Here is a 15,895-nt window from a genome sequence, read left to right on the forward strand (position 1 = left end):
GTGTTCTAAAGGCTAAAGCTTTGAATCGTTGACAAATTAGCGTTCATTATGTGCTTTAGTCACTTGACAAAATTATCCTAATAGATGTATCTGCATCAGATACAAATTTGGTTCTCAGTTCATCACAGACAGGAGATGTAACATCTGTCTGAAAATGAAAGGAAGATATAATAAACATTAATTTCCCATTTCTGGAAAGCATTTGAAGATGTTTATTTACATTTATACCAATTTGGGTGGCTTACCTTTATTTAAAAGGAATAAGAACTGAGGGGGACAGAGGAGAAGGACTGTTGCAGCCGACAAAGCATGGTGACCCAGCTTGTCACCCAGTGACCTGTGAGAAGGAAATAATGAACTGTGAGTAGCTGTCATCTTAACTGTTTCTGACAGTTTGGCTATGGGCACATCTGTGTTAGTTGCATGGAAAGACCTTTGTTGTTTTCCCACTAGTGACTTTGCAGACCGCTGTGGGGTTTGCTAGCTGCCCTGCTCTTACACTTCCCCTCGTTTTTCAGTAGTAAGAACAGCTGCTGCTGATAGAGCTGACATTTCTTTTAATGATTTACGTGGCATTTATATCATTAAAAACAAGGAATTGAATTGAAATAGAATTTCTGGTTATTAGAAATAATCTGTATTACTGTAAGATCTGTTGCAAAAATGTCTGTAATCATTCTATATTACTTGCGTAATTTGCAACAGCGTTTAATGTCTGTTGGTATGCTTCTTTCCTAATATCTTGTCACATTGAACTACTTTGAATGAATTATCAGGTCCACTGGTAATGTTTTATAAAGTCTAAATAGAATTCTTCCTACAGCGTATACAATAAAAATAGGCAACCCTTTATGATTGATATATTGCAAAAACAAAAACAAACAATCCCCCATATTTATTTAGCGTTCTAGGAAACAATAGATTCCTTTTCTGGATTAAGTGAAATATTCATGCCTCTTCTGGTGCAGTAGTACTAACTCTTGGATAACATCACTCGCAGTATAATTAGCATTTTCAGCCAGGAGACTTAAACACAGGGATGCCTGTTCTTCTAATAGTTCTTAGCAGCTTATTTGAGAAAGGTGATGGTTAAATTGTTAAGAAAAACATGGAGTCATGATTTAGGAAAAATGGATGACTAACACGATGACTCATACAGTAAAGCTATTTATTTTAAAGTGTAAATGTTTTACGTACGGTTTATATAACATATTACCTTTCTGTTAGATAATATGCCACAAATATGTTGTTATGAAGCGCTTTGAAGGAGCTGCATATTCAAGCTCTCACTGACTGTAACTGGAAGTACAGCACACAGAACCTCATTTGCTGTGCTGATTTACTTCTTGCTGTAGGCTTTGGGGTGCTTTAATTTGATTTTTCATTTTTATAGAATTCTGCTCGTGTTGAGTTGTTTTCTATTCTAAGTTCACGATCTACAGTCATTAGTGAGCACATGCAAGGGCAAGAAATGTCTTGCATGTGGCACAGTCTATAGCACAGATCACAGAACTGCAGAATCAAAGGGGCTGGAAAGGGTATCTGGAGGTCATCTAGTCCAACTCCCTGCTAAAGCAGATTCCCTACAAGAGGTTACACAGGAAAGCGTCCAGCTGGAATTTTGTATGTATCCTTAAAAGGAGACTCCACCACATCTCTGAACAGCTTGCCTGATTTTGTGGTGATCAGTTGCTGTTAGATGTATGAAACAGTGGGTCTCTTCTCTCCTTTTTGTCCTCCTCACTAATGTAATCCACTGTCCTTGGTTATTTAAACGTAGTGCAAAGTTGTTGTGGTAAGTAGGGTATGTGGAGATGCTGCATTGTTTGAGGTCTGTAGATTATTTCTGAATCCTTGCTTTCCCCTTTGTATAATGTGAAATAAGAAAAACATAGAAGTGTCCTCTTGAGTGTTGGTACTGCTATTCTAATCATGAGATCCCACTGTCCTCAGGATGCAGAAGGAAAGATTACCTGTTCTCTGAATAGATAGTAATCTCGTTATATGTATAAAACAAAAAGAAAGGGTGCTGGCGTAGAGAAGAGGTAATCTACCCGGGTTTGTTTAGCAGGTAGTAGCAGTCAGGCTTTTCTGAACAGATGGCTTCATTCCCAGTTTAATACCTGTGGATCACAGGACCCTATGCTTACTTCATTAGAGACATAACGAGTTTGGGATCTTCAACTGAAGAAATGGGTTTCAAATTCACCAGTCCCAGTCCAGGGGTGTTTTTCCTCCAGAAGGGCTTAATGAGAAGGAGTTAAAAGTAAGTATGTCCCAACTGGGTTGTTTGCCTCCTTTTCTAAGATGAAGACCATTAGTTGCCTCGTTAGCATGTAGTGTCTTTGTAAATCTCTTTTTGGTTAGCACAGTCTTAATTACTGAGTTGTAGGTATTCAGATTTTCTTTCTGATGAATACTCAAATGACTTCAGAAAACAATTTACTGTATTGAGTATGAAGTACAGTGATTGATCCAGAGGGAGGACAGTGCCTGTGTTTGGAACGCAGCCCAGTCAGAATCACGTGGGTGCTCGTTAGGAATTGTCTTTTTATGTCTTACATTGGATTTGAGAGCGCTCGCTGTTTTTGTTGCAATTGAAAACTGAGGAGTTCCATTAAATCTGTGATATGTAGTAAAAACTTTCATTTCAGCAATGTATGGACAGATGGATAGCAAATGCACATTTTGACAGTTTGCTGTATTTATCAAGTGCTTATCATCAGCTGATAATTAAAAAACCAAACTGTGTTAATGAACTTGCATAAACAAGGCCACTGCAGGGAACGGAGTCACTGCAAGCATAGCTGGCTAGCAAAGGGTGTAACTTTTTAACTGCTTAACATATTGGCAAAGGAGCCAGAAGGGTTATAAAGAGATTCCTAGACAGCCAGTGTGCTAAGTATAACTCGAGTCATTCTTGTAATCCTTGCCAATTTGTCAAAATTAAAGCAACTAACTATTTTTCCTCTAGTGATCATGGTATGAAAACGAACTCGCAAAGTGAGCCTGTTGCCTTACCTTCCATAGGTGGGTGAGTGCCTCTTAGCACACAGTGATCACATTTCAGTTTTCTTTCCTCGTCGCTTTCTGGGATTTGAGATGCAAAAACAGCAACATCTAGTTATTTAAAGCTACATTTAAATGAATCTTGCTGTTTCTAAACAAACCCTGAGGCATTTGGGTAATGGCCTTCATAACACGCTGTAAGTTTGGCTAAGTGCTGAGTCACTTGGTCTAGGTGATATTTGAAGGTCCCTTCCAAATGATCTATTCAGCTCTACATTTTCCAGAGGTATAGAGAGGGCATAGAAAATAAGAACAGATGAAATTTAGTTCTGAAGAAAGATGGAACGTGCAGAATACCAAAGAACTAAATAGTATAAGAGTTGGGGAGCAGAGGACGAACTCTCTTGAGCTTTGCCTGTCACATATAGTTCTGGTGTTGGGTTTTTTTTCCATTCTTTTTTTTTTGTGAGTGGTGGTGGTTTGTGTTTTGTTTTTTTTTATACTTTGCTGTGATATGAATTTTTTTCTGGGTAAGCTGTGAAGAAAGAATTGTTTCTTAGCTTTCATTTTCAATTAAACATCTCATATAATCCTTATGTAACTTTATTAACAAAGTTAAGAAGTTCTACAAGGCAAAGTAATTGAAAGAGTTGAAAAGTAGTTGGATAATCTTTTTAGCAATAACTCTTTTAACAAGAGCAGGCTTATTTTCTATCTTTTTTCTTGTGCTTTACTTAATTTATTTTTAAAGACCTGATGCAGTGAAGCTTCTGTCACTTCCCTTGGGTGTCTCTTTTTAACAGTATGATGCTCTTCCCTGTTAGGAATTTTTTTTTTCATGATATTAACCCAGAAATTGTTATCTCAATATACTCCCATCAATCCCCCTATACTACTAATTTTGCACATTGCCCATAATTTTGTTAGGAATTTATGCCTCTCGATACAATAGTTAGGTTTAGTTTAGTTAAGTGTTGTTCATTAACTAGTCTTTATGATTGAGAAAGGTGGTTTTCGTAATTTCTCACATTGCTTTGGCTTACCACCATTCTTGGAGAGTCTTACATTTTGATACATTGGTCTGTCCAGGAGAAATACTAAAGCCTTTTATTTTACGCATTCAAAATCATGTTATTTCTTTATGCATATCTTTGTATACTTTTTACATTATAAGCCCACATGAGAGGTGATGCTTGCACTTAAGAGCATTAACAGCAAGTGCTTTTTCTGAGTCTTATACTAAGGTTGTCCTACATGCTTGAAAAACGTGTGACCCAAATTTCTGTATTCAGTAGTGATAATTCTATGTACAGCTTTTCTCTTTTGATAGAGTCAATATGGTGTCTTGAATATTTATATTGTATGCAAAGTGAAAGGCAAACTGTCTACCAGCACTAGCAGACAGTTGTATCACATCAGCTTTTAGCTGAAATCCTTATTTAGGCTGTGGCTGCTCTTCTGACTTCTACACTTGAGTCTACTTTCACTTGCTCAATCTGTTTAGCTGCAGGGGTTTTTAGTGATATTAGCTATTTTAATACATCTGGATTAATAACATCTTTACTGTAAAAGGAATAGCTTTCAGTCTATCTAAAAGCTTTTCATTACATGTTATTATTTTCTAGCAGTATTTCTTCATGTGAGTGCCAGGGTAGTACTCCTAAAGCAAACATTTATATCAACTAAATTAAGCTTTGTGTCAAGGTGAGAGAATTTTATTTTCTCCTCTCTCCTGAATTGAAATTGATAACTGCAAAAGTGTATTTTCTGTTATAATTTCAATGATGCTGTGTTCATCAAAAATCCTGTCCTTTGTGTATTTGAGTCAATGGCATTGCTGGCAGGACTTAGTACTGTAGATTTGATCTCAAAGATCACAGAGATGACTGTTCTTAGTATGGTGAATAGAGAGCTCTAAGTAGTGACCAAATACTGAGTCGTGATATTACTCACACTGTTTTTCCAAGCAGAAACACTCATATTATAAAATCACTGGATGAATTTTTGATACAGTTGTGTTTTTCAGAACTTTTGAAATTTTCCTGCAGAATGAAACTATGAGAATAAAACTGAGTTTCTTTTACTTCTATACAATAGTATCTTAAATTTCAAAGAGCTTCTTTAGAGATGTCCAAGTTCTTGGTTTGCTGATCCACATCATTATAGCTTTTTATAAAGTAGAAAGGTTAAATTGTGCTTTCAAGTGCATTTTTGACAGTTAGAACACAGAATTATATTTAGAAGTCAGTGTGGGATATTTCTAGTAATACAAATGTCCGAAAGCGTGATAGTAAAGGATAAAGCCGATTTGCAATGGTGTGATTGAATTAAAATTTAATGTAATTATTGTAAGTGTGTGTGTATGTGTTTGCGTGTCTGGTTCCAAGGGTGAGTGTGCCTGTATGAAAGAGCCAGTTTGTGAACTGAAAGACTTTTGTTCCTCTGTACGACTTGATCATAACCTCACTTGCGTTGCTTAGGATCCTGGAGGATCTTGTCCTAAAGCTGCTGGGTCCCTCTGTGGCCTTGTGGTAAAGACAATTCACGTGGACCATAATCTCCTAAAACAGTTTTCTCCATCTGATCTACTCACTTTCAGGGTGTTCTGGTACGTCTGAAGATGTGTGCATTTTACAGGTCACACCTTCCACTTACGGCTTTGAAACACTTTGTGCTGGGTGTGAACAAACCAGCAATGTTTCTCATTACAGTCTGTCAGTGATGCATTTTCAACATACCATGCACTGTTTCTTTTTTTATTGTATGTCTTTCCCAAAAAATATCAGCAAGAATGATTGTGGTGTTTTCCATTTATGAATTCCATTCTTTTTTTCTGCTTTTAGCTTAATGTGGACTTGAAAATAATGCTGATCAGCGGATTTCAGATAGCAGTCTAAAGAACTTCCCCAATTTGTTGTTCATTGAATTCCTTCATTTTTAGATATCATCTTTCTACATCTTAAACTGTTTTTATGACAAACTGGCGCACTTGTTCATTAGTAACCCACTGACAATGTCAAGACAGTGAATTTTTAAAACGTGACAACTAGAATTCCCTTTCAATCTGGTTCCTAAAAGTGAAAGTTCATTATGTTTTACTAAGAATTATAAAATATTGCTTTCATTTAAAAAGGCATGTGACACAGTAAGAAAAATTTTATATTATAAGGTACTCTAGAATGAACTGGTAATGACACTTGAAACTGGTAATTTTTTTTTCCTCAGGCCCTATTGTGGATCTGCAAACAGTTTTTATTAGCTAAATAACGCTGTCAGAACTTTTATTTTCTTTCTGGAGTCTAGAGAAGATATTTTTAAAATGAATTTTTATTCCTTTTTCATTTGACTTTGCCAGTAGGGACCTCTGTTCAGTGTTTCATCCAAAGAAGACACCTTTGACAGTATGGTTGCTCTTCCCCTACAAGCACACTGCCTCTGTGTCATCACTGAATTAGAGCCTAAGTTTTTCTGTTGTCCTTCAACCCCTGAACTTCTGGCCTGAAGGCAAGAATATTACTAGCACAGCTGTGCTGAAACAAAAAGCAGAGAATGCAAATATGAAACTGTGTGGGACCAGTCAAAACTAAGCATTTTATTACATTTTCCACTTTAAAAAAATAAAAGACAACACTTTCACTTGAAGCTTGAGCTTAACTTTAGGCAGCTTTAGCTTGTTCAGTGACCCAGGAACAAATACCATCATCCTATTAGTACCCGCAATGTGAGATAACCATACCGTGACAGTCTCTTGAACTCCTGTGCATACATATGTTTTGAGGAAAGTGAAAATAATGTTTTCATTTGGTGGTTGTTTTTTTTTTTGTAGGAGTGTTTCTGCATGGTGACAATTATGATTATTCCAATCCATTAAAAATAATTTTAAAAAATCCTTGTGGCATACATAATGGATCCATAGACAGCAATAGTAGAAATCATCCAAAATAATATTACGATATCGCATGTTAGAACATGTATCTTTCAATCTCTTTAATATTGAATGAAACCATTACTAGGATGTGTCAGCATAACTAAGGTAGCATGGGTTTTCTTAAGTACGAGTTGAGTTTATGTCCATGAATTTGTTCAAGAAGTGTAATGCTTTCCTATCTACAAAATTATATTAAATTAATCTGCAGGCTTAAAATTAATCAGTGTGTGGTCCAACAGTCGTTTCTCAGTGACTTCCCAATGTTTATCTAAGATTTCTGTCTCATTCCCTGTCTTTTCAAGCTGACGAATCAGGTTCTGCTCTATTGTTTGTTGCATAGAAACCTGTGATCATACTATTGCATCTCTTCGCACTTGTGCTAGTTTTGCTGTGTATCCTTTTTCACAAGGCAGGAATCAGAACTGCTTGTATTTGCATAACATGCTGTGGCGTAAGGTTGTGCCTAATTCTAATTCTAGTAATGCCTAAAATTTGGTCTGCTGTTCTGACACTGATCTGCTGTTCAGATGTAGTTCCATAGGGCCTTCTGCTATTGCACTATCTTCAACAGGCGACCGCAATCACAGAATTATTGAAGTTTCAAATGGTCATCAAGTCCAACCGCCCACCTACCACGGAGATTGCCCACTAAACCATGTCCCTAAGTGCTACATCTACCCTTTCCTTCAACACCTCCAGGGATGGTGACTTTACCACCTGTTCCTATGACTCGCTACTCTTTCTGAGAAGCAATTCTTCCTAATATCCAATCTGAACTTCCCCTGGAGTAGCTTGAAGCTATTCCCTCCAGTCAGTCTTAGGAGGTAACACAAGAGCTGCAGAGAACAGTATGGAGTAATATTCCACAGACGCTGAGAGACCTGTGTCTGCGTGTTTTGTTTTCCTTTGGATGTGAAGATTTGGTCCAACGGGGATGACAGTGAGGTCAACACTGCAGAAGGATCTCTGCACCATTCAGTAAAATGAAAACTATGACGGATTCCTATATACAGAGGTATTATAATGCTAGTTAGGGTTAGGAAGTGTAACTTCCCATTTACAGGGTCCCAAAGAAACTGCTCAAGTGTTTGTCTGAAATCCAGATCCTCTGGCACATGTGAAGTGGTAGAAAAATTGACAGGTATATTAAGTAGACGATATTTAAATGACCAGATTTATTGTGGGAGTCTTTCAATTGCCTGGAAAGAATTTGTCATTACTTAATAAGCCTAGAATTAGTCATTCAAAACAAAGTTGCTGAATCTGGAAATCAAATTTAGACTCAGTTTTCTGTTAACTGTGTGGTCTTATTTTCCAAAATATTCTACATATGAAAAAGGTGTTAAGCTAGTGAAATTAAAATCCAAGAATCAGATTTCTGCTCTTACCTAGCCTAGTGCTGCAAAATAGTTGTGAAGGTGATGATTTTTATTCTTAGGAGCTCCTAGCATTACTGGATGAGTGAATGTTTCCATCAAGACTACTTAATATTTTATCTATGCCAGGAGTTTAAGTTGTCTGATTTTAAGGAACTTGGCACATTGAAATGGAATCTTGGCAATGAGTGAAGAAGGGTGAGACTCTCCTTTTTTTTTTTTCCTTCATCTATTCTGTCTTGCTTTCAGCATTAAGCAATAGCAAGCATGCTCATAGTACTGGGTTCTCCCTATAGTTTATTGTTCATGTAACAACACATACTCTCCTTCCAAGCCCATAGCAGAGATTGGATTTCTAAGGTATTCCCTGGTTTTGATATGAAGTATGTTTAGTTGGGCTTTGAAATAAATTTTTTGATAGCTGTTCTATTATTTTAATTATTTTAAGAGTACGCATTTATCAGTCTAAAAGAATTTTTACTCATCCCTCTAATCCCATCGCGTTAGGGAGGTGGGAGGTTGGAATAAAAGAAAAGGGTAAAAGGAAACTAACTGTTTCGTGAGGTCCTGGTTTTCAATTTCAGAATTTTTCTAAAGACAAAAATTGATTCCCTGCTAGGTTAAGTTATTTTGAGTTCTGTCAGTCAGTTAATAAAGGCAATTATCAAATACTTAAATAAGCTTTGATAACAATTAGATGCAAAACATACAAACCCTGAACAGAGAAAAACAGTTGACATACACTGCAGAGTTTCTATTTCTGCATGTTTGTATCATAAAGATTAAAGCAGTGTGGTCATCTGAGGAAGAAAATCAATCTAGTGCTTAGTAGTGTTGTGCTTAGATACATCTGTTCTCAATCGATAGCCAAATTTATCTAATTCTGATCTATCAATTTCTTAAATTTGGTTCTGAAAAGACATTCCTATTACATTTAGCTTAGATTTACTTTTTACAGAGCCCTGTGTTTACGTTAAATAAATGGTACAGATAGGCTCAAAAAACCCAGTCTAGGGTTTGAATAGATGCAATGCTTGTATGTATACTTAAAATGAAACAGGTTTTTTTTTCATATAAGTTCTGAGACAATAATAGTAATGATAAATCTAACATTTAATTGTCTTGTTTGGTTTGTATTTAAATGGTTGTTATACCTGTCTGGATAAAACGCTGTCATGTTTGCTTCATTCAGACAATTTCCTGGAATGCTGCAGTACTTAGCACGAATTCTGTCCTGTTAGTTCAAATGAAAATTCTGCGTATCGTATAATCTTCTTATTTAAAACGTTGATGGAAATGGTTTGCTCAGCTGTTATGACCTTTATCCTTATGAAATGTATAGCGTCTAAATGATTTGAAGCCACATCCTCTCTGCATATTTCCTATTGTACATTGTAGCAATCTCAATGCCTGCAGAGAAATAAGCATTCCTTCACCAAGAATTTTTAATTAAAACACATAGCATGCACACTAGATTTGCTTTGTGTACTTTGCATATATGTGCATTTTTCTAAGAATATAGATGAGATTCATTCCTTTCTGCATTTCTCCTAAGTGCTCGGGAACTATTTAGTAGACTTTCAAGCTTATGTTGAGATAATGTTTAGCCAGAATTCATGAACGTTATCTTCATGCATAACAGAAAATGAAATAAGTAGATTAGAAGGAAAATTACCTATCAAGTACTGCTACTTTCATTTGGTTCTACGATGGCTTTGGATACTGAGATTATAACAATAGTTCAGATTTAAATGTCAAGTTAGAAATAATTCTCTAAAAGGTTTGATTTCTCAAAAAACATTTTTTGTTCCCGTCAAAATAAACGAAGTCTCATACCTGAAAATTGTACTGACCCTACTACCATTTATGGAGTTTGTCTTGAAAAATTCTCAGCACTTTGCCAAATCTAATGTAACTTTTACACATCTGGTTAATTGAACTGCATTAATGTTTGATTTTAGTAGAGTTTTATCGATGCACACATTAGCTTTGCTTGATTATGCCTGTTTGCTCAGTATGAAGGGCTGTACGAGAAAAGTGATTTGCGCAGAATGGCAATAGAAGGGTACTCAAACTATAGTGAACTTGTAATAAAGGACAGTAATTCTTAGACCTGTTTTTTCTCCCCTTCATTTGCCTACTTTAAAATAGTATATCTTTATAAATCAGAGGAACCCAAGGTTACTACTTCTGTGATCAGCGCATTTAATATTAAATATTTCATATTAAAATTTGTCTGTTAATTAAGCAAATTTTCTTACATTATTGCGGGCTGTTTGATGAATTTGACTCGTGTCATTTGCACAATTCATGGCGTTGTCAGTAGAACGTCTGCTGCAGGACTGAGATTTTTCAAATTTTCAGTTTCTGTGAATTAGCACAAAGGCTGCAAGTGTTTGTAGAACTGCATTAGTTTAAAGATACATCCACAAGGAAAGGTAACTAGAGCTTTTCTGTTAACTAATACGTGACAGATATGATTAGTAATCCTTTTAGGAGAGAGACAGTGTCCCAATATTTCCTTTTTTCATAATGGGCTCATTGGTATGTCAAATGAATACGGAAGTAGGTAGCAGGGAACAGCGTTTTACACTTTTAATACATAAACGCATAATCATACTGTGTTATAATTTTGTTTTACTTAAGCCCATAAGAACCCAGGTAAAAAATAACGGCATTTAGAAGTAGTTTCCTCTGCTTAACAGTCTCCAAGGGAGGAATCTCTAAATTAGTTTCTCCCCCCTACCCCCAGCAAACCTGCAGCCCTTTATGCTAGTCCCATTAATGTTCGGTAATAAGTTAGTCTTCAAATATCAATAAGATGATGTGGTCTTGATGGAAGTTAAATGTCCCTAAATCCTATGAATTGATCTGCAGGAGTTGTTTTCCACATGAGTGGTGTCTTCACCCAGGCATACATCCGCAGAACGGTGGAGGTCAGGGTGATGAAGGAGGAGCGGGCTTGGCGGCACACATGCACTCTATTCCTGACAGTGTCTTGCTTCAGCAAAGGGAAGTGAAGCGCGTATACCATGCTCAGTGGCATTTCCAAATGCAGCTCAGCTGGGGGCCTGTGCTTATTGCATCAGTGGCACATACTGAGAAAAAAAGGAAATACATAATTTTGTCAAAGTAGTAGATCACAATCTCCCCCTCCTCCTTGAAAATCATCACCGGCACACACTAATAGCTCTAATAGATACAGATTTTATGCATATTTCAGTCACAGCAGTATTTCTAATGCATATGTGAAAGGGTCCTTAATTTATGTCTACCAACTGTGTGGTGCCCTTCTTTTGGGTAATGTCATCATCCTAATGGTGTTTCTATTATACTCAAAGGTAGCAAATGAGGCTTATTGCAGGAAGGTAATTGATTTTCACTGAGTGAAAATGTAAATAGCCATAAGAAATCCCATGAAAGACAAGCAGTTCAAAATTGCCAGAAAAAAAAAAATATATTTGTATACATTACTTATTGGTTTTAGTACCTGTAAAATGTTTCTTATTTTAAGAATTCCACATTGACTGTATTTCGCATTATTTTATTTCAAATTGAAGTAAAAATTGGAGAATTTAGATGATTTTGTCTTTACCAGTTTGACTGTACGTTTTATGAAAATTACTATCGTGCTCAGTAAGGGTGCTTCATTTTGTCAGGTTCCTCTGAAGTGGAAACGCTGTGAATAAAATTCCTGAACATAGAAGAGTAAAGAAAAATGGTCTGGAATTTCAGTGGTAAGAGGTACTCATTTAATGCACCCTCTATGTACGTTTTCAGTGTGAGCTTTCCTTTGCATCTGAAGGGTTACTGGGGATGGTGCAGTTTATTCAGACCTCAGGATTCCTGAAGAATCTGCGAGTTAAAAAGAAAATGTGCCCTTGATGTTCAGCATGCATCACAGCTATTCGTTTTAGGGAGTTGTTTTAGGTCAGCAAAAACAGCCACCTGTGGTTAAAGTCTTTCTGTGCATTTTGCGAAGAGTAGGGGTCTTTTTGTCGTATTTTAACTGAGAATATCCTCTGCCCATGATTTTCTACATTCCACAGTGTGCTCCTGATTGCCAAAGTGATACCTGCAAGTAAGGGCAGAGCTGATTAGATGCACATTTATCTCATTTTAATGTTACGCTGAGTTTAAAGTTACGTGTGTTTTATGATCGAGGACTGATGGCGATAGCTCATTTATTTCCCGTGAATAAACTGATTTTCAAATCTCCCAATGAGTAAATGACCAGGAAATCCCGCACACTTTAAACCCTGCTGGCTACAGCCATTATCTCCTAAGTCACAGTTTTGTCCCAGCATAATTGTTTGGAGGTTTTTGTCCTGTAATTATTGTTTTCATAACAAAAAAACGCTCTGCAAATAATTCAGTTTGTTCAGAATCAGAGCGCTTTAGATTTCCTAAGTAATGAGTGTTTGTTCTTCCGCATTTTGCCTTTGTAGGAAAATAAAAAGCCCCATAGATATTTCCCCGCAGTAGAGAGCTGAGAGTTCTCTCAGTGTTTCAGTATGGAATAACAATGCTACTATTAAAGGTGTATGTAGAAGATCTTTTTTTCGAAGGGTCTACAAATGATGCTATAATTAGTTCCTTGAATTGGCCTCCGCATTTTGTATTTTTCTGTGGATGTTTTGTATGTTTTTGGTGAGGTATGTAAACACAGGTCAAGCTTTGCCTTTTGCGTAAATGAAAAACAAAGAAGAATGCACTCTAATTTTGTAAGAACTGAAAAGTTTTTTTTAATATATTGAATATTCATAATCAATTTTATGGAATTTATTTGCTGGCGAAGTGCCTATAAATTTTAAGCAGTAAAACCTGATCTGATTGTTTTGTTTTTTTTAATAGACAGAAGAAACAAATCTGAATTACACTTTGTGCACTTTATGGTTGCCTGCCCTTGCAGATCTTGGAGCTGTGCCTCTACTAATTCGAGGACACTGTTAACTAAGCAAGGAATGTAATACCTAACAAAAGGAAAACTGAAATATTCCATTTTTCAGAGGAAAAAAAGATGCATGTCTCAGGCAAATATTTTGCAAAATCCTCTATCTGTCCAGTTAAATTTATAGCTGCTTTACACTGCCATGGGTTTCACTGTTTTAATTACTGCAAGCTAACTAAGTCTGGCATTTTTTTTTTCTTTAAAAACTAAAAGTGTAGCTGGCAATATGTATTTCTGCAGCTGACGTTTGAATCTGGAAACTTGAATACTGGTTAATTGAGAGTATTTGAAACTTGAATCCAAATGCTTTTAAAAAATCATGCCATTTTGTTGTTTGACACTAATTTTCTACCCAGCGTGTATTAGCAATGACTGAAATTAGCTCCCAGTGAATTATAGTTAAGTTATTTTATGCCATCTGCAAGGAGTTTCTGATGGCAGCTCTGTCTTTTTTTTTATTATTATTAATTTAATTCACTGAGAATTTAGAGCTCATGGAAGGTGAATTTGACAGCATTGCAGGCCTCCTGCTTTGCGGTACTTATGCAGCATCATAAGTGGAATTTCCACACTGCTGCAGGGCTTAGCTGTGACCTGGAGGTACAGATTCAGCTTCCAACCTCCTATAAATACTTACTGTTTCTCTAAACTCCACTACTTCTACAAATTGGCAGTTTACACCAAGTGAGGATCTGACCACTTTTGCAAAGTACAAGTGAGCTTTATGGGGTTGTGAAATCCTAACCAGTCCAAGTCAATGCAGGTTAGTTTACCTTTTATTTGTGTGAAACCAGGATCGTATACCTCTCATATTGCTTGGAGCAGCAAGAATCCCAGTAGTGCCAGGTCTGGTTGCAAGTCTTGTTGTACAAGTCATCGCTAGAAACTGCACTCTGAGTCTATTTATCTGACTACATCTGTGCTTTATACTTACGTGTCTCTTCTCAGATAGTATCTATCAGTAGAGTATCTTAAGTAGTACAATCAAGAAATGGTCAGTGATAGGATGCTTTTCAACTGTAATTTTATTTTTAGCCTAAGGTTTCAGAAATTTAACTTTTCTGTAAAGCTGGCATGTGCTAAGTTGTTGTTATTACACGATACTTAATGCACGCGTTTTGAACTGCGTTATCTATTAAGAACCAGTAGTTTTCTAATGAGTGTTGAAATTACCGAGAGCTGGGAAACGGAAGTGATACTCTGAGAATTGAACATACTGTTTTCTCTCTTGGAGATTTGAGATTGAAGCACAATAGTATGAAATTACAACGTAAAGTTGTGTGCTTTTGGATCGGGACCTTTATCAGACTCGTACATTTGCTGTGGTGTCTGAACTTCACCATTTTCCGCCCCTTATGAAGAAATTAAATCATGGTGGATAGTTAATATTCGTAAGAAGTCACCAAAGAGATGATTTGCTTCAGAATAAATATGATTGAATTAGAAATGCACAGTACTGATACCCTGACCTCAAGCAAATGAGTTTCTTATTTATACAAATGTGCTTAGATATACCGCTCTGCTAGTCTGTTAATTGTGTCCGTATATTAAGTAGATATGTAACTTAATTCCAGACTTAATTGAAAGGTTTTATATGGAAAAATGAGAGGGGGATGGCAATTCATTCAGACTTTGGAAGAAACTAATCAGCGTTTTAAAAAAGGAAATTGCTTTCTATAGAGTAGATGTATTATTTTTAGGGCTTCAATTTAAAAATGATTGCAGATTTTTAAACTTCTGTAAGGAAGTAATGTTAAGCTCTGGAGATGCTGTTTCTTTACTATTGTTCTGCAGTTAACATTTCTAAGCTCTGAAACAACTGGTAAAGTGGTTGAAGTAAGTAAATAAGTAATAAAAAGCACATCAAAGTAGTTATGATGAGACAGCCAGATGGCAGAGAATTGCAGTTCTTGCTGTAATTTTATCAAAATTACTATTGTCATGGCATGTTAGTTTTCATAAGAATTTGTACAGTCACTGATCTTATACAGACAAATTAATTTCAGGTTCTCTCATGTGTAGTCACATAACAGCTATACTTGAGCATGCACAAAGGAAAATTAAATAATCATAGTCACGTAAACTTGAAAAGCGGCACAGTTTCCTAAGTTTACCATTCCATAACGTCTTGGGATCAGCGATCATTTCTCTTGTGGTAGACTCAATTTGATCTACAGCAGTTCTGCCATTATATAGTTTCTGCTGCATTTAATCTTCATTATGAAAAGATAGAGTATCACCTAATAGGGTAGAATTAGTAGTAATGTGCAAGCATTGTAATAATTCCTGGGAGTTGTATCATTTCATGGAGTTTCATACTTCTTCCTCTCATGAAACTACCGGGATGAAAATAATTGAGCCACTTAAGTTTCATAAATATGTTATCATTACGTGTTTTCCTTCTGGTATAGCATATCCCATCTCCTATAAAGGATTGCAGAGGAGGAAGGAATGACAATTGCATATTGTGAGTACAGAATCATATTTTGATCTAAATCTCCTGTAGGATAATGGCAGGCTTGAACTGTTCATTTTCCATCACTGTGCAGCCTGAAACAGAAAGCCCCATGGCAGCAAAATATGGTCACTACAGAAATCTAAGTAAGGAAGTGTTACGACAGTCTTTTTTCT

General features: G+C 36.2%; 1 long non-coding RNA gene across 1 annotated transcript in view; it reads left to right on the forward strand.

Moving 5' to 3' along the window:
- The first annotated feature begins 260 nt into the window (after positions 1 to 260).
- The window catches only part of LOC116216643, a 78,523-nt gene continuing 62,888 nt past the window's right edge, over positions 261 to 15,895 (forward strand). Inside the window, exons 1-2 of the long non-coding RNA XR_004159788.1 lie at positions 261 to 360; positions 11,191 to 12,050. This is a non-coding gene — a long non-coding RNA (uncharacterized LOC116216643). The remainder of the gene's footprint in view (positions 361 to 11,190; positions 12,051 to 15,895) is intronic.

The sequence above is a fragment of the Meleagris gallopavo genome, chromosome 5, assembly GCF_000146605.3.
Source record: "Meleagris gallopavo isolate NT-WF06-2002-E0010 breed Aviagen turkey brand Nicholas breeding stock chromosome 5, Turkey_5.1, whole genome shotgun sequence".
Classification (NCBI taxonomy): Eukaryota; Metazoa; Chordata; class Aves; order Galliformes; family Phasianidae; genus Meleagris; species Meleagris gallopavo.